This window comes from Mus pahari, chromosome 16 (assembly GCF_900095145.1).
Source record: "Mus pahari chromosome 16, PAHARI_EIJ_v1.1, whole genome shotgun sequence".
In the NCBI taxonomy this organism is placed as follows: Eukaryota; Metazoa; Chordata; class Mammalia; order Rodentia; family Muridae; genus Mus; species Mus pahari.
In genome coordinates this window covers 17,622,987-17,642,866 of record NC_034605.1, presented here as the reverse complement: position 1 = coordinate 17,642,866, position 19,880 = coordinate 17,622,987, and the positions used below count along the sequence as shown (strand labels likewise).

General features: G+C 48.6%; 1 protein-coding gene across 2 annotated transcripts in view; it reads right to left on the bottom strand.

Moving 5' to 3' along the window:
* Positions 1-19,276, bottom strand: part of Gng4 (G protein subunit gamma 4) — a 45,607-nt gene extending 26,331 nt beyond the window's left edge. The window contains exon 1 of one of the 2 annotated variants that reach the window (XM_021215806.2): positions 19,193-19,276. The gene's annotated coding sequence lies outside the window, so the exon portion shown is untranslated. Of the gene's footprint in view, positions 1-18,646; positions 18,994-19,192 lie in introns of those variants that run through there. The other variant, XM_021215805.2, reaches the window with a different exon arrangement.
* Positions 19,277-19,880: the final 604 nt, after the last annotated feature.

Sequence of the window (19,880 nt, the reverse complement as noted above, 5' to 3'; positions counted from 1 at the left end):
GAGAGAGAGAGAGAGAGAGAGAGAGAGAGAGAGAGAGAGAGAGAGAGTCAGAGGTTAAGAGCACTGGCTGCACTTACAGAGGACCTGGGTTAAGTTCCCAACACCACCATTGCTACTCACAACAGTCCGTAAGTCTAGTTCCAGGGAATCTGATGTCCTCTTCTGGCCTCTACAGCCACCAACCATGTATATGGTACACATATGTGCAGGCAAACATTCCACATCAAGTAAAAATAAGAAATTTATTCTTAGAGCTAGTCATGCTAGCCTACAATCTCAGTACTTGAGAGAGAGAGAGAGAGAGAGAGAGAGAGAGAGAGAGAGAGAGAGAGAGAGAGAGAGAGGCTCTGTGAAAAAACTCAAAGATCAAGGGAAAAAATGGGAAAGGGTGTGTGTGTACATGTACACATGTACACAGTAGATACCTAAAGTCATAGAACACACTGAACCCTATATATGCTATATAGGGAATATATGTTCCCTATGCATATAGATATATATACCAGTGAAAAAGGTCAGCTTTTTCTTAAAAGCAAACTCTGTGACACTGTGACAGATTGGTACAGAGATGGCTGTTAAGTGAGCCTAAGGCAAAGGCACTTTCCAAAGGTCATGGAGATAGTTGCAGATGTGGAGATGTGTCATGGTCCTTGTGGCCATCATTGTCACAGTACCACTGGCTACTTTGGGGTACCTTTCTAGCTACTTTGATGAGTTCTAGCAACTCTTTGAGAGACAACAACTCAGAAAAGAAGGCTAGAGAATCGTTCCTCGTCCGCTTGACATTTGCACTTCATTTTCCATCCAACGCTTGGAAAGTGTTTCCCATATCACCCCGTGGGTGTGCCAAGGTCCCAGTGAGCCTTTAAGACACTGTCCTTGTGTCTTACCATTTAATGAAAATTATGTATATATGTGTCTGCCTGTATGAGTTTATATGTACTACATGTGTTCAGGAACTGGATGAGTCCAGAAGAGGACACGGGGTCCCTTGGAACTCGAGTTATAAATGGCTGTGAGCTGCTGGGTGGGTGCTGGGATCCAAACTCAGGTCCTCTGCAGGAGCAGGGAGTGCATGTAATCCTCTTAACTGTGGAGCCATCTCCCAGGGCCTCTCACCATTTCTTAAATTGTGACAAGAGTTTGGTAGTGAGGGAATTGGGCCTCCTTTGATCTCTAGCTGTGCTGGAGAAAGTTATTTGAATGGCATTACATTTTGCTCTGATGTTTTCAAAAGCAATGTCCCCAGGCTCGAGGGAAGAAGATATGCTAATTTCCAAGCAAGGTATTGCCGTTATACTGTGAAGTCACTGACCATCTACCACTTGGCCATCACTGGACAAGGAGCAACTAAAAGTCAGAGGCTTTGTTTTGCTTTTAAGTGAGGTGCCCAGTTGTGTGTCTGTTACCACATGTGTGCCTGGTGCCCGTGGAGGCCAGAAGAGAGCATCAGATCCACTGGAACTGGAGTTAGAGATGGTTATGAGATAGGATGTGGGTGCTAGGAACTGAACCAGGGTCCTTTGGACAAATATGGTGTGCTCTTAACTGCTGAGCCATCTCTCAAGCCCCAGAGACTCTATTTTATTGTCTTCTGTGTCCCTAGTGCTCAGGTAAAACAAATGCAAGTAGCCAGTTACTGGGCCAGCAACAGCAGCATCCCTTGAGATGCAGTGGGAAAGCAGATGTTCAGCATTCTGGTCCATGATGTGCACAGCCTCTTTCATGCTCTCTCATGGCCATCGACTGAGCTGTTTTGCCCTGCCTTCCCGACTACTGGGATGAACCCTCCGAAACTACACATCTTTCCCTCACTTACAAATGCAAATCCTTCACTGAGCTCCGGCTTACTGAACAGGTGCAGTAACCGAGGAGTAGGACACAGTTTAACAATCTTTCCACGTGACATGCCAACAGCCCAAGAACCACAGTTCAGGGACACGACAGGGACGAGTGGGAGAAGGAAGGAGCTGTGTTGCTGGAAACACATCATCCGTCTTTCTGTCAGCCTGGCCCTTTGCTACCTGGCCCGCGCGTCAGAGAGGAAGACACTTTCCCTACTTCAAGTCTCACACTGAGTCTCTGCACCCCTCACTAGCCAGTGTGGTATCTCAGTAGAGGTCAGTGTACAGGGATGGAAACCCTACTGCCTCCAAAAGGTTTTGTCTGTTTTGAAACGACTGAGGTTTAAAGTTGTACTTTGGAGATCAAATGTAATAAGGCATGCAACTGAGGAAAGGATTCTCTTGTACGGGTGGATCCAACACCCAGGGCCTGAGTGCTCAGTCATCATACGTCTGAGACTGCATAGCGTCTATTGCACAGATTCAAATTCCTGTTGGATTTTAGGGAAGAAAGCTTCGAGCGACCGTGTAAGGAAGGTGCCACCGTCCCCATAAGGATCTGTTGTAGACCAGCCACAGGGAATCCTTATGGACAAAAATGGGACAGGGGCTTTCTCTGCATTCAGAGACTGAGCCCTGGACTCCCATGCTCTGAAGCTGTACACAGCCCCACAGATGACTTTTAAATTGGAACCTTTGACCCAGACAGTGATAAGCAGTTATGTCATGAACCTTGGCTGGTGAGGTGGATCTCAGAGGGAGAGTCTTGGTCTGGCGTGTTCAAGATACCAGGTAAGACCCCCCAGTACTGAGGAAAACCAAACAAACAAAAGGAACAAAGCAAAACAAACAAAACAAAACAAAACCCCAACATGAGCAGTAGCCATGAGTGCAGTCACATAGCACTGAGACGTTGCAGGCAATAATGCCATGTGCCATGCTGCTGATTCATGACTGAGGGGTGTGTGCTAAATGTATTCTCCTCTGAGCCACAGTTAGGATACATCCCATCACAAGCAGAGGAGGTCTGTACTTAAGGTTCTTCCAGCACAGCTTTTGGATAAACTGGGTTTGAGTTGCCACAAGGATGCCATACGTTGAATAGATACCTTAGGGTGGCCAATAAGGGATGTCACACTAGCTGTGACACAGGACTGAAAGGGAAGGGAGCTGTGCATCCGCCTGAGTTATAAACAACATAGAAGGAAAGGGTACAGCCCCCAGCCACCAGGAGTGGAGGACACACTGGCCATCTTAGCAGCTGGGGAGGCTGGGGTCAGGAGGATGTAGAGTTTGAGGCTGTGGGCTACTAAGTCGTACTTTGTCTTGGTAGGAAAGAGGGAAGGAGGGAGAGAGAATAGAGACAGAGGCACAGACATAGACAGACAGACAGAGAAAAAGAGTGCTCAAGTGAGCAGTTTTCAACTCCTAAGGATTTATTTTCTTAATTTTTAGCATGATGAGTGTCAAATATAGCAAAGTAGAAAGACCAGATCAAGTGACGTAAGCAATTACTTTGAACAACTGTTTATCAATAGTTTAATTTCTTTCTTTCTTTCTTTCTTTCTTTCTTTCTTTTTTTTTTTTTTTTGTTTTGAGACAGGGTTTCTCTGTGTAGCCCTGGCTGTCCTGGAACTCTGTAGACCAGGCTGGCCTCGAACTCAGAAATCCGCCTGCCTCTGCCTCCTGAGTGCTGGGATTAAAGGCGTGTGCCACCATACCCAGCTTTTTTTTTTTTTTTTTAAAGATTTATTTATTTATTATATGTAAGTACACCGTAACTGTCTTCAGATACTCCAGAAGAGGAGTCAACTCGTTACAGATGGTTGTGAACCATCATGTATGTTTAATTTCTCCAGTGCTTTTAAAAATATAAATTTTACTTTTTTATTTATCATACATGGATACCATACATTTTTATGATCTCTACTTCCACTCCTCCCCCTAACTCCTCTCAGACTCACCTCCCACCACCCACTCCTTCTCAACCTCATGCCTCTTTTATTTTTTTTTTAAATATAGTCCGCCGAGTCCAGTTTGTGCTGCCCATACACTCCTGGGTGTGGGGTCATCGTTGGAATGCGGATGGCCTTCCAGGAACCACACCCTTAAAGAAAACTGGCTCTCCCTTCCCCTTCCCCTTCCCCAGCAACTGCCAACGGCTCCTTAGTGAGGTGTGGGAGATTTTGAGTCCCTTGTCACTCCCTAGAGCATAATTTTATTTGTTCTCAAGGGCATCTAAAGGGGTATTTTAGAATCACACGACCAATGCCACTCTTTCTCAGTTATCCTGAGATTCAGATGGATATCCTCACCCCTGAAGGGAACTCCAGGAAAATAGGTGTCATCCCATCCAGGCAAGATCTGGATCGGAGTGGACACACTGTCTCCACAGCCTCCTCGTGGGAGCGTGATTGATCAAGAACTGCAGCATGAACCACTATGCAAATTAAATACTATGACAGGGAACTTTGCTATATTCTATAGCGTGGCTCTCAGTCGTTCAATTTACATTGTGGCATCTCCAGCTCCAATAATAGCTGCTCTCAAACAGACACAGGACAAAGAAGGCCAAAATGATATCTCCATCCAGTCTTCAAGGCTCATTTCCAGCTGCTCCAGAGCCGAATGTTATTTACCAACCAGAGCCCATTTTTACTGTAAGTAGGTTGCCTGGCAACGTAGCTGCCATGTAATATCTTATCTGGTTTCTAGGGTATGGAGGCAGAATAATGGCTCCCCCCTCCCCCCGTGCCCTAATACCTGGATTCTGTGGACATGTGTTATGTGACTCGGAGGAATTAAAGTAGCCGGTGGGCTTAGTGCTGTTGATCAGCTGATATTAAGATAGGCAAGTTGTCGTGGATTATCTACTGGGACTCATGCGATCACAGGGTCTTTATAAGTGAAAGAGGGAGACTTGGGACTTGGTGAGAGTCAGAGATAGACTTGAAAATGTTCTCCCCATGGCTTTGAAGGGTATAAGAGCCGAGTTTGTGTTTAGCCTCCACAAGCTGGGAAAGGAGAAGTGGAAGGCTTCCTGAGACCCTCTCGAGATACCATGGCCAGGCCAGGCCTTGCCTTCAGCTCCTGACATGGCCAGGCCAGGCCTTGCCTTCAGCTCCCGACTTCTGGACTTCTGACTTCTGGAAATGTAGCACAGTGAGTCTGTGGTATTTTTGTGCACTGTGTGTTGGTCAGTTGGCATGGCTCTGAAAACAAGGCAGTAGGAGGAGGGAGCTAGTCAGGAGGCTTCCCAAGCAGCATCACCTACTCTGGCCTCTCGATTCTTCCTTCTTCAGATCCATCTCTGGCTCTCCCCATCTCTAATCAGGCACACAGAATTACTAGAGTTGCCCCACTGTGTATGCTCTATTCCTGGGCATTCACATCTAAGATACGCACACTCTGTGTGGTCATGAAGTACACTATACTTTGGGACTGGAGTCTTTCCCAGTAGCTCATGGGTCAAAGCTTGCTTAAAAGTGTTACTTTAGAAGGTGGAAAGGGATTGTAAGGCCCAGATCTCTTCCTAATTTCTTTCTCTCTGGCTACCAGGTGAGGAGTTTTGCTCTGCCAAACGGGACGATTGATCGTGGGCTGATAACTCAGAAACTGAGAATGGGATTTTAGGTAGCCCAGACTGGCCTCGAATTCACTGCACGTAGCTGAGACTGGCCTTGAACTCCTGATCTTCCTGTCTTGAGTCATAGGGTTTCAAGGATGCGCTAGCAGCTCATGTCAGATACTGATCTTGTGTTTTCATACAATGTTTTTGTCAGGCTTTGTTATTAAAATAATCCTCCCTTCCAAATTTATGTACCCTCTTCTTCAAATTATCTCAATATATTTGGATATAATTAGCATACCTTTTCCCTTAAATGGCTGGCAATACTTTTCTACAAATACACGTGTTGTTAGAATTTTCTTTGTTAAAAGACCTTTGACTCCAAATACATATTTGTTAGTGAAACTAGAACAATTAAGTTTTCCTACTTGTCCTTGTATGAACTTTGAGTGTATGGTGTTCAGACATTTAAAGTTAAGTTTATGAACATATAATTCTCTCTTGAAAATTATTGGGGATGAGCCATTTTTGTTTATATTAGGTCGGAAGACAGCCTGTGGGGTTGGCTCTGTCTTTCCACCATGTTGATTTGAGGAACTGAACTCAGGTCAGGTCATCGATCTTGGCAGAAAGTGCCTTTACCTGCAGTCATCTCGCCTGTACCCCATCAAGCTCTTTCTGATATTTGCCTTTAATGTGTGTAGGATCTGTAATGATGCCTCCTTTTTCATGCCTGGCATTGCTAGTGTGTATTTTCTTTGTCTGAGTCTGCCTAGAGGGTTAATGTTACATATGTTTTCAAAGAATTTGCTTTGACTTCTTTTGTTGTTTTTCTTTTTTAAGTATTCATTCCTAAATTTCAGTGTTTTTTTTTCTATTTATTGTTTTCTTCCTCTGCTAGCTTTGGGTTGCATTTTCTCTCCATCTGTTTATGTTTTAATTTATTAAGATGAGTGCTATCAATGATTCAGTATCTTTCTTCTTTTCAAAAATAAACTCTGGTATAAGTGTTCCTGTTAGCACAGCTTTAGCTGAACCCCATACAAATTTATATGAATTCAAAGTTATTTTCTAATTTTCTTTGTGATGTCCCCTTTGACTCTTGGGATATGTAAAGGTGTGTGATCTATTAGGTTAGATTCTGACTCCAGTTTAGTTTTTAAAGCCTTTGCAATTGTATGCACATGACATTCAGAGGACTGCCAAGATTTTAGTGGTAACATCAATCTGACTTTGGTTTGCAAGGCTTTTGCATCTTTGGGCCTGTCCTAAACACGTGCAGAGATGAGGCTGAAATTCTGTGGTTAATAAAAAGAATCTGATGATCCTCTTCTCCCACGTTCCCCTCTCCGGGATTTTCCCCACAGGGTCTACTTCATGGGAACCCCTTCCTTGCTTCCTTGGTGGTACAGAGAGAGCATATCTTAAAGCTACAGTGCTGAAGTGCTGCCATCTCACCCCAGTCTTAAGGCAAAGCAAAGCTGTGAGAGAGGGAGAAGGAAAGGACCACAGAGATTTCAGTCCTCCATCCAGAATGGTGGGCCTCACTCACAGCATGGCACCAGCTTCCCACACTGCAGCTCCCCTGCTGGTCAACTTGGGGCAATGCCATGACAGCTGGGATAAACCAGTCCTTTGGGTGGCTTCTCTTGTGATGTACCTCTTCACAATCCACATACTGTCCTGTGCTTTTTGGAGTCCTTGGATCATCCATTGCTTTCTCTGTCTCAGTCAGCTGAGGGAGGGGCTGCCATGAGCTGGCTCCATCCCGGTGACTCTGTAAGTCACTCACTGTATTGACACCTTTCTGTTCATACCTACGCAACTCTCATGACCTCCAGGACACCTTTCCTGGTCACTCCCGCCTCCACTGGGTCACAACAAGCTCACTCTCTGTTCTAGTAATTATTCAAGTCTGGCCTGGAGCTTCTACCCTGCCTTGACCTTTGAGATCCAAGGTAAAAAAAACAAACAAACAAACAAACAAACAAAAAAAACAAAAAAAACAAAAAAACTTACTGCCTTTATATTTACAATAAGCCTTAAGCAGCACAAGAGCTGGGTAGCTGCCTACCCTCCAGGTTGTTATCTCTTTCCCTATCTATACCACCGAGTTCCTACTTACTGGGTTGTTTCATCTGGATTGCTCTTATCTCCAATTAGACAGCTCTCGGGGGCCACACTCTCCTTTCTCTTAACCCATGGCCACTTCTTTCTCTTCCCCTGCATGTTCTTGTTCCCCTCATGGTCCTTCTCTTATCCAAAGCCCACAAATCTTAAATCCTACCTATATCTCTTCTGCCCAGCTATTGGCTATTGGCAACTTTATTTACTAATCACAATTAACTGGGTGCAGGGTCGCTTAGCTAGCATCTAAGAGCAGACTCGCCCTCTGGGGCAACCAGTTTGGGGAGCCCAACTTAGCATTAGAATACAAGCAGCATCAGGCCAACCCACTTCAACTCTCCCTTCCAACCAGCAGCTTAGCAAGGGGGAAATCCACATGTCCCTATTGTTGCTGTATCTCTGGCTCTCCAAGATGATGAGGGAAAGGTGGGGGAAGTGTTTCTATTCTGTGCCTGAGTATACAGCAAAGAAATAAAACAGACATCTGAAAACTGTAATCATAAAACTACAGTGACTCACTGAATGCTGGAGAGGGAGGTAGAGATTCTTAGGTCTTTGGGGTTCTGACACAGATGAAGCAAACAAGCCTGGCTTAGCTATGGCAGACCCAGAAAGACAGTCTGGTACTTCAGATTATGTCAAGTTCTGTCTCACAGGACAACATCTCCACAGAAAAGCTATTCTTACAATGGGAAGTGACATTGGTAGAGAAATATAGTCCTGACTTTCTCATGCAATTTTAAATTGAAGATAAGAACAATGCTTTCATAGTTCAGCTCCTGTTATTATTGATGAAGGATGGATTTCCTATAAATATCCTAAGGCAAAACATTAATTTTTATATTCATGGAAAGTCCATCTTTTTCTTTTTAATAGGTTGGCTTGGTTCCAACGCTTGAGGATTGGACCCTTTATAAATGCACTTCCTGTTTCGCTTGCTTCCCGTGAGGTGTCTCAGGACTCCACTAAGACATATCAAAGCTTTGCCTACTGTCTGTACAATGGAGCTCGGCAGGCTCCATTGTCAGCTTCCAACGCGCCTTGGCTTATGGTGCCACTGAGAACAGGCTCCTGAGCAGCAGAAAAGGACTGACAACGAGCTGCTGCTCTTAGCAAATTTGTAACACATGGCTGACTGCAGCCTGGGGACAGCCGGCCTCTAAGGGGATCCATGGAGAAGCAGGAATCTGCTTAGGACCCATCATGAGAGGTACTTGCTGCAGTAGGCAGCTGCCAGGCTGTAGAGGCAGTACTAATAGATGGCATTTGGGGTTTTAGAAGAGGGACAGAGCATGGAAGCGTGTCCTTTGGAAGCAGACCTTGCCACCTACATGAGGATCCACAAACAGCATCCTTTCCCTGCCTTCTCTTCTTGCGCTGGGACGATGCTCCTCAATCTCGTCTTCCCAAACTTGGTTTGCTTCCTCCCTAGCTCTTTGAAAACACAGACTTTTTGAGAGAGAGAGGGAGAGAGAGAGAGAGAGAGAGAGAGAGAGAGAGATCATGGATTTTAGTCTAGCCCCCAACTCACAGGATAGCTAGGAACAACCTTGAACTTCCAATCCTCCTGTTGCTACCTCCCAAGTGCCTGAATGACAGGCATGTGCTTCTCTATCTGGTCTGCTGAGGGCAGGGGTTGATGCCTAAGGTTTTGTGTTTGCCAGGCAAGCACTCGAACAGCTGAGATACACCCCAACGGCCTCCTCCTCCTCCTCCTCCTTTGGGGGAGGGGTGTATAACACGTCATGTCACCCAGCAAATTCACTATGTAGTTGAAGCTGACCTTAAATTGATCCTCTTGCCTTCACTTCCCAAGGGCTGGGGGTTGCATAAATGCTAACACAGAAAACCTGAGCAGAAAGCGCAGGGTTCCTATACACCTTTGATTAGCCCCCAGACCCTCCCCCCATAACCAGCACTCCACACCAGAGCTGAGCCTTTGTGACAGACAACCAATGCTGACAAGCTTACACCAGGGTTCGCTGTTCAAGTAAGTGTTCTGTAGGCCCGCCTGCACAAATGTGTCACATGTATCTACCTGGATGACATCCTGCAGAACAGACTCTTGGCCTTAGAATCTCTGTACACTAATTTTCTACACCTCTCCCAGGCAATTATTAACCTTAAAAAGTATGTATAACATGTGTGCAAGTTGTGTAAATTTGGGCATGCATGTGCCATGGTACCTGGGGAGGTCAGAGGATAACTGGGAAGTTCTCTCCTTTTGCCTTTGGATATGTCCTAGGGATCGAACTCAGGTCACCAGGTTAGCAGCAAGCACCTCCACCCACTCAGTACTTTTGTTGCCCCAATTGTTAATACTTTTATTGTCTCTATAGTTTTGTCTTTTCTAAAATGACATGTAGGGGGATCACAACCTGCAGCTTTGTCAAACTGGCTTCTCTCACTTAGCACCGTGTTCCTCCATGTCTTCTCAGGCCTTGTACATGCAAACCATGCCTCCCAGAGCAGCCCCAGCCCTGGTAGCTCTTGCACATAGGGTTCTCATCTAAGCAAATTCAACTTAACGTTAATAGCAAGAGGAAACTTTAGCTTAATGGATCAGAAACCAACATCTAACCCCTCTAAGGAAGAACTTTCCACATTAGTCGACCAAATGTGGTTCATCTTGATTCTGTACACCTCTTATTCAAGTCTCCTCTTCGCACCTCTCTTCTGCCAGTAGAGACATGACCAGAATTATTTATGATCCGTTATACTTAACTCCCAAGTCTGTCTCTGCCCAAATCCAGCTATTCTCCTTATCTGTAGGAAGTACATTTCAATACCCTCCCCCCACCCCAGTTACTGCCTGAAACTATTATTTGTATGTTATGGGTATATAAAGATATATATATATCTTTCCTGAATACAAATACTGTAATAATTTGGTAAGCCTTCTAAGTGACTAACAGGCAGTACCACAGCCTGTATTAAGCTGATTCGTGTCAGGGGACAGATAGACATAGTAGAGGAAAGCTTTGGTCCACATGCACTCCTTCTGAAGCACACACTGCCCACTATGGCTGCAGAATGGCTTGCAGGCTGCGCTACAAATAGGTGGGTTGATGGGCCAAGAGATGTAGCTTGAATGTTCAGAAAAGGTATATTTCCAGTGGGAAAAATACATGAGGAGCCATACATACTTGCTACATACTGTATTTCAATCTTCAATTACCCATGTAACTCAAGCAAGACTCCATCTTTCTGCATTTTCTTTGTCATTCTCTTGCTTCAAGACAGCGATAATAAAATAAAATGCAACCAGGGGGACCAGAACCAATGACACAAACTGACAAATTCATTGTCTGACACATGCTGTCACATGCCTCCTCCTCCTCCTTTTGAGAGCAGAGACTGAGTTAATTGCTTGATCCTGAGAGAAAAGACCTAGTAGTGTAGTTTTCATTGTGGATTCAAAGACTGCATCACACCAAAATGACTACCAGAAGTCAACCTCCTCAGGAGAGTGAGGAAGCACAGGCTCCGACGGCTGCCACCCGCCAACGCAACGCCGTGAGTCACCTGTTACACACAGTACAGAGCTCCCCACAGTAGTTTTCTCTGCAGACAAGACTCATTTCTGTTGCTCAAGTACTCCATGCATGGAAGAGAATATTTTAGCGGTAGTGGAGAGTAAGTGGGACACACAAAACAAGTCTGGAAGTGACCTAGATATTTTCCAGGAAAGAAGATGTGCAAGCTGACCCGGCTATTTCTTCAAGGTGCTGACAGCCCAGTGAAGATCTGAAGCAATACAGGTCTGCTTACAGTGACCTGTCTCTGAGTACAGGGACAGCGGGCAATGTTAGGCTGGGCCAGAAGCAAGGGACAAATTCCACTCCCTACCAGATGACAGAGTCTGACTTCTGTGCCGGGGCTCCACTGTCGAGTGTCTTTCTGAAGGGGGACATCCCATCTTCCCAGTTGGTGGACAGTGGCAGTTACTGCTACACTGAGCAGTCAGGCAGGCGGTCATCTGTTAGTTTAGCATTTCTGTGACTCAATCCCTAACAGAACATCTTAGACAGGGATTATTTCTTTTAGCTCTCAGTTTCCCAGGGCTCTGTTAACATCATCGTGGGCAGGAGGCAGAGAGAGGTGACACAGGAAAGGACCAAGTTGAGACAGAAGCTCTAAGTGACACACTCCAAGTGGCTCTGCTCCCTCCAATAATGCCGTTTCTGTGAACCCATGAGGGGACATTGATTATACTGTGGTGCCACAGAGCAACTGCCTCTGGAAATCCCATTATAGACACAGGACACAGTCACTAAACTTCTAGGCATGAACCCATCAGGTTGACAATCAACATTTACCATCCCAGAGCCATGTTCTGGTCAAATGTCTGGTGGTGACTTGGGTCTGGGTCTCTCTGCTCAGCACCCCAGAGCTGCTGCTGCTTCTGTGAGAGGAAGCCATAGTGGGAAAGTCTGTCCTGGGGAGTCCCTGAGCTCTGAGGAGGGGGGGTTGTTGGGGGTGAGTGGCTGGATCTCCTGCAGAGAAGGCCTGCCCTACTCAAGACAGGGGAGAGGTCTGAGCCTGGAGAGACCTGAGCGCCAATAGGTGTAGTGCCATGCTGTGCTCACTGGTAACCACCCTGCACGGTAGGAACAGGTGAAGCCATGGAGAAAATGGAAGCCCAGAGAGACCCAGGCAAGATAGGAGATATAAAACTCCAGAGGAAGGGCCTGTGGAAACCACTGGTTACAAAACATACACAGATTCCTAATCTAGACTCCACTGAGTTGGAATGACCAGAGTGAAAACTAAAGAAGTTGTATTTTAAAATGTGGCCCAAAGTTTACAGAGCTAGATGTGGGAGTGGTTGCTGGATCAAAGACGGACTCTCGATAGATCGAACTGCAAGGAGATGGCTCGTAAAGCTGGTATGGAAAGGTGAAGGGAGTGGCACCTACGTGCCCCGAGGAATGTGCTGGCAGCATCTTCCGCTGCTTTCCCAAGATGTCTACCACGCTTCCTACCATGACCCTAGGTTTCTCTTGGTACCTGGTATCTGGCTGTCTAGAATCACTGGACCCTACATCCTAGTTCAGGATTCATATCTGAATATAAAGTCGTCCCTACAGGCTAATGTGCAGAGGTGTTGGCGACACACTATTGTGGGAGGTAGGATCTAGGTGCAGGCAGTGGATCACTGAGGACATGCCTTTGAAGGGCACACATTACTCTCCGCCCCTTCCTGGTCTTCCTCTCTGGGGTAAGTGGCTTGCCCCCCCCCCCCCGCACCCTCCTGCTATTGTGCCTCACCACAGGCCTATGGCAGTGGAGCCACTGGGGACTGAAACCTCTGAAACCTAGAGCCAAGTAAATCCTCTTGTCCAGGTTTCTGTTATGGAGACAGACAGCGGAGCTTCTGCAGATCCCCAGTGCAGGGGGTTTGTTTCAGAGTAAGAGAAGCTATGTCCCACGTGTAGTGTGGCTCCTCCTCCAGTCTGCTATGCCCTCGCTGGCAACCCATTCCTTGTCCTATTTTTCTTGCATCTGGTATGTCTCAAGGAGCTCATTTACTGTTGAAATGACTTGAGTTTTTAAAGAATGGTTTATTTTTCTTTTATGTGCATCTGGTATTGTTACCTGTGGGTGTGACCGTTGGGTCCCCTGGCACTGTGGTTAGACACAGTTGAGCGCCGCCATGTTGTGTGTTGGGAATTGGACCTGAGTCCTCTGGAAGAGCAGCCAGTGCTCTTCACTGCTGAGCCATCTCTCCAGCCCGACTTTTGAGTTTCTTGCTTCTTATTGGTGACGGCGAGACTAGGCAGACAGGGCGTTAGCTGAGAGGGAACCCAGGACAGGGCGGCTGAACCTTAGTAGCTAGCTGTGTCTCCAAATGGTTAGAACACCCGTCTATGGTAGCACTCAGTATCACATACTTCTTCAGTTGAGTTTTTCCCCTAAGGGGAGGTGTGCTTACCTCTAGCATCCTGGAGGCTGAAGCTAGATTCTTCCCTCTGTATCGGAAACTAGGACATCGGGGCACTTCCCCAATCCTCACATGACTACTAGCTGTACTCTCAGGAGACCTTGGCTTCATTATAATATCATTTGCATAGTGCTTTTTGACACCCTTAGAGAGCTCACTAGGAGGGTCTATCAGGGATTGTGGCTACCTTTGACCTAAACATAGTCCTCCTCTATGGTGGGAGGCCATCCACCTATAACTGGGAAAGCTGTCTTCTTCAACCAGCTAAGCTCAGATCTTGAGGAGGAATGAGTGTGGAGCCATGAGGGAGGTAGGGCACATACACCTTGCCAGCCAGACCAGCCAAATCAACCGCACAGCCTTGACTCCCCTGGTGGGCTTTTCAAGAAGGTTAGGGGAAGAAATACCCTACAGGATCATCACTCTACAATGCAGGACCCAGCAGGCTGCTCCACCCATCTGGGTTAGCCTGCTCTACTCTTCCTCTGGAGTGTGCCCTTATGATTATTTTTCTTTGATAAGATGCACTGCCGCTTAAACTATCTGTGGTTTTTCTGCTGAATTCTTTCCTTTGAGAAATCTTCACCCTATGATGTGAGAACAATAGCTCCCCCCCCCCCAAGTGCACATCCACTGGGCAGGAGCCCTGTGCTTCCCTCTACTGCCTACATCTTCTTTTCTGCTGTATCATCCCTGGCTCGGATAAAGTACAGTAAGAAAACCCAACTGAGCTGTACAGATTGAGGAACTAAGGGGAGAGGGAGGAGGGAGCCAGACCTAAGAGCACCACAAAGCAACTACATGTGTAGCCCCGACGGTAGGAGAAAGGTGAACCCTAGGAATCTGGGATGCCAGGAAAGAGACTGGGCATGCTTACTGGGCTGTCCATTGAGTGTGTGCAGAAAGGTCCTAAAAGAGACACGGAAGACCAAGGCAGGAAGGGAGGCAAGGGGTGACATGCTGAACTGCCACAGGGGAGGACATGGTGTGGGCATGGAGCCTCCAGGGGATGCCGGCATCTCCCCTTCAGGTAAAACTCAACTGAAGAAGAAGTATGTGCTACTGAGTGAGTCCTGACCATAAATCTACACCTTCCCCTGCCCAGAAAGAGTTCAGAGGACGTTATCGTTCCTTCGTTTCTCCTGTGGTCACTAAAGGCATTGAATTCTCCACTCACAACTCCCCATTGCTCTTCTCAGACACAGTCCGCCTCCATCCTTGCCCTGGAGGGTCAGAGAGCCTGTCAGACGACTACATAACACTCTTGTCCTCAAATTCCACCAAGCACACCTACTGGCTTTGGCTATATTTGCTTGGCTGCAGGCTGCCTCTTCTAGACAGACTATCACAGGTGGATCACTGGGTAAGTACCCATAGGTATGGACATCCTGGGGCTAAAAGGCAAGCTAGCTGTGTATGGGAAGGAAAGGATTTGCCCAAGATAGCTGAATAGGACTGAATATGATCAACTCACTTCCCCTTAGCACACCACAGGGTATGGGCCACAGAAAAGACCGCTGAAAGTTTCCACCCAGCATATGACCTCCAGGTGGTCTAAGACAGAGAAAATGGCCTCTCAATCAGGCTGGAAAGACCCTATAGTAGATACAAAGAATGGGCAAGTCCAACTGTCCACACAGATAAGAAAAGGATGTGTTAGTTCCAGATGCCTGGCGTTTGAGAGTCCCTTACCAGTGGTGGGTTAGCAGAAATGCACAATTCTCTTTTGGCAGTGTAATAGTCACGTTGGGGGCATGTGGCCCCCTGCAGAGTGATCCATGCTGTGCTACATACAGGGGCCGGCCATGCCCGTGCTCACACATGCTCACGGGTGCTCTGCCTCCCAGAGCCTGGCCCCAGAGGGGGCATAATCAACCGCTCCATGAATTTGGTCTTCACCTTCCCAAGAGCTTCTGGTCACCGTGGGACCTCCGCCAACCCCAGTTGTGCTTCCTCTGTGGATCCATCACCCTTTCCTGTTTTCTAAGCCCGAGTCTCCTATTTGGACAACTTGGAGGGGTTGAAGAAAAGGCCTTGAGGTTGTGTCTCAGACACAGTTCCAGGAGGAGCCAATGGGAAGGAGAAGGGCACAAAAGCATGGTGAGGGGCAGCTCCCGGGCACTGCATGCACGAGCGCTGAGAAACAGTCCCTCAGACCTCCAAGGACAATGGAAGAGTTTCTCCTATCTCTAGGGACCTCTTCACAACCTCAGTGCACATCCCAAGGGGGACAGCTGACCCAACCTCTTAGCGGGAACTCTGAGGAGAAAGAAGGACATCTCCTAATCTTTGGGAAGAGCCACATCCAGCCTCAGTCACTCACTCTTCCCCTCCATATGGCTAGGTCATATCACTTGTCATCTTTGCACACTTTCACTGAAGATCCCCACCACCCACCGAGGGCACTGCCACAACACTTCCCAACTATGATGCTTTGCAAAAACCCCAACCCAGCAAGTGTCACATGAGGATCAACTGAGGCTATTCTGTAGCTAGCAAGAACTGCGCCTCAGCCCGGGCCTGCTCACCTGGGCTCTGCCCTGTCTGCCTCTGATAGGCTCAGCCGTTGTGGATCTGCCTGTAGACACCCCGAGACCTCAAGGGCACGTGGCTTACTGTGTCCCCACTACTGCTTATGTGTCCTCACCCCTCGAGGGCAGCAAGGCCCACCTACAGTAAGCAACACACAGTCCCATCTGCCAGTGACTGCAGCAGCTGCTACCACAATGGCCCCGTAGCTCGGTGCACCGATCTCTTTATGCATGTCCCGATTTTTCCACATGAATCTTTCAGGAGCTTGTCTCACCTCTGTTTTGTTCCCCAGGTGGACACTCCATTTGTGTTTTCCCCTCCGGTTTCTTGAAAGGCCTTGGCTTCTTTTTCTTAGTTTTTAGGTAGCCACTTAAAGCCTTCCAGTAGCCTGGTCCTACTTTGACACTTATGTGGTTTCTCTGACTTTCAGTGAAAATCTCTGTGATATCCAGTGTTGATGTTTTTGGAGAATTTAAGGTGTTTCAGTGTTTGGTCTAAGAAAACTGAATGAGTAACTGTGACCCGAAGACTAAAAGTCTCAAAGCTTGAATTTATCTCAAGGCAATAAAGATGTTGCAAAGGAGAGAAAAAAAAAAAAAAAAGGAAAGGAAAAAAAAGGAAATCATCAGATTGGATAGCAGAATGTAGATTTTTAAAAAATCAGACATTAGGCCGGGCAGTGGTGGCAAATGCCTTTAATCCCAGCACTTGGGAGGCAGAGGCAGGCAGATTTCTGAGTTCTAGGACAGCCTGGTCTACAGAGTGAGTTTCAGACAGCCAGGACTACACAGAGAAACCCTGTCTCGGAAAGAAAAAAAAAATCAGACATTGTTTCAAATTTTCCCCCAAAGGAGCTTCTAATACACAGTCAACACCCTCCCTCTGTCAAGCAGAATAAAGTGAGACAAAGTCAGAAAGGTGGCAGTGGGATCTGGCAGTAAGGGGACCCAGATTTTGGCCAACTGCTGGGCTGCATCCCTGGCAGGTGCTGAGTGTGACTGTGCCCTGGGTGGACGCAGACACAGCCACTCTCTGTCCCAGGTGTCCAGGGATCCTGAGACAGGCAAAGGCAAGGGCCCCGTGCCTCCTGAAAATCCACAATAATGAAGAGCCTTTGCGATTTGGGAGCTTTGGGAACGGACATTCTTTAGACACTATGAAATGAATAAGGGAAATCTCCCCTATGGGTACTTTATCACAGACTACCATGAAAAGGGGGGAAGGCAGCTAGTCAGACAGGCATGAACCGGTCAGGATGGCCCTTCCTTCCCTGTGCAGTTTCCTGCCCAAGTCCCTCCATTGCTTCCTCCATGGGTTTTATTAGAAGGGGAAAGGCTTGGGGCCTAAGGGTTGCAGGTTCCATAGCTCTCAGTCTGAGAGTCCCTTGGCTAGCAGTGCATCCCAGTAGGTTCCCGCATTCTCATCACCACCACTCAGCAGGACGGGAAATCCAGAAACGCCAAGTACAGTTTACAAGCACCTTGTCTTGTTTCTCAGGACTGAAAGCACCAGGTCTCCCCCATCCCACCCCCAAGTGGCCAATACCAGGTTAACAGGACCAGAGGAGGAAACCAACAAGAGGAAAAGGGCGGTGGTGCCCCAGTAATGAAGAACCAGCCAGCCTGCACGCAGCCCAAGCGCCTAGCTGCAGCCGTGGGGGCCATCACACCTCGCTTTGGAGCAGACAGCAGGAGTGACGGAGTGACGCCTTTTCACCGGAACCCCAGCACGGCCTCGCAGCCTTGCTCTGGCTGAAACGCCAGCATGTCTGCTGCCAGCCTTTTATAGACCCGGGAGGCCTGGGGACTGAGGACAGGATTTATCTATCACTGGGTCAAACTTTCACATTTGGAAGTATCCTCACTCACATCTTAGCTCAAAATACACGACAAGAAGCAGACTAGTCTAAATGAAGGAGCCTTTTGCAGCCATAACTGGCATCTTGCCTCATTATTTCCCAGGAGACTAAAAATTAAAGCAAAGCTCGCTCTCCCAAAGCTATGCCCCAGTGAGCTCAGCAGCGCGTTTCAGCACCTGCTTCGGGGACAGTCGCCACCGAGAAGGAGGGCACAAACTCGCCCAGGTCGCCTTGCTCTCCCCTCTCTACCAGAGGCGGTTGTCCTGGCGTCGGGAAAGCAGAGGGTGTCTGCGAACCCCGGCCAAAACACTGCTGCAAACAAAATGATCAGTGGCCATGCCATTCATCTCCTGTGATCCTCTGCATGGGGCAGAGGTGGGGGGTGAGACGAGGGGGCGTCCCTTATGATCATGGCTAGCCATAAGGGACCTCTACGCCCCACTGATGAAGAAGAGTCCCATGGGAGCCTCGGCCCTCCTCGACCCCGGGGGATTCGGCTGTGTCCCCCGAGGCCCGGGCTACCTGTGGACATTAGGGAGGCTCGCTCAGGCTGGAGGAGCCCCGCGGCCGTGCACCAAGCGGCCGCCACCACAACGAACCACAGGTCTTTGTGACTCGTGCAGAGGCACCTCCAGGGAAGACCCATGAGCTAGAATGTCTCTTCAGTTCTGAGACTTTTGATTTCGCCCAGGGTCTCACGGAGCTGTCGGGGCCCGGGCCGAGGTTCCCCGACGAGGCGCCGCGCCCTCCCGGAGGGCTCGGGCGCCACTTACCGCAGCCGGCGCGCAGCCGGCGCTGCTCAGACGCGGGCTGGGTCCCCGGCGCGGCGCTCGACGGGGATGGCCAGGCCAAGCGGCATCGCTCGCCCGGGGTTCAGTGAAAGCGCGCCCCGCGTCGCCACCCGCGGGGTCCCGGACCGCAGAAGACCCTGCGCGTCTGGGGAGAAAAGGGGGCGCGGCGCTGAGCACAAGCCACAGCAAAGCCACCCGCAAGCGGGACCTCGGGTCTGCGCAGTGGGCCCACGGGGTGCAAGACGGTGACCCCCAACCCTCGCCTGCTGCGCCACGCTGGCCGCACCCACTCCTTCGCACCCACTCCGCAGCAGGTCTCCTCCCGCGCCGGGAGGGGCCGGGAAATCCCGCCCGCCGTCGCCGACGTCACTGGTGCGTCACTGGGGCTCCCACTCCGGGCTCCTCGCGCCCCTAGTCCCGGGCCTCACCCAAACCCGCCCTCCCGGGGAGCGCGCAGCCTTGGAGGGTTCATGGCTCAAGGCAGATCCCCAAATGCAGAGTGGGGACGGCCAGCTCAGGGTACTTCACCTGGGGACACCTAGGGTGCCTCACGCCGAGGAAGGTGGGTGCTGTTAGCGCAGATGCTGAACATCTGGAAATGCGCACCAATCTTACGCAGACGTCGCTAAGCAACGCGGGCAAGACCGCCACCCGGCCTGACTTGGCAGAGCAACTGCCTCCTAGCCAGTCACAAGGGTGCGAGTGGACAGCAAGGAACTGCTGCCGCGGGGAATCCTGGCGACTCCCAGTGGTGAGATGGTCATGGCCTGCCAAGCCTCGTCCTAATGGAACTGTGTTTTATGTGTCTCATTGTAAACTGATGAATTACCAAACTCCTCTTCCTTGAGACGCAGCTTCAGCCACGTCTGCTTTTCAACTCATGAAATAATACAAAGGCTTCTGAGAACAGAAGCAGAGAAAACATTTCAGGCAGTAGATGCATAAAGAAGGAGGCCGTATTACTTCTGTCTAAACACCACAGATTTCTTGAAAACCTTCCTTCCTCCTGTCCACCTTCCCTGCAGAAAGTGACACTACACAGGGTGCCTTGGATTTCCGCAGATCTATCTGACATGCCTCCTGGTACCGTGGACAGAGGTGTACTCAGGCTGAAACTGCCCAGAGAGGCTGGAAAGACCCAGTGGGGTGGGAAATCACACTGATTGTCTTTGCAGTTCCCAGGAGTCCCTTTAGGCCTCAGAATTAAATGATGTCG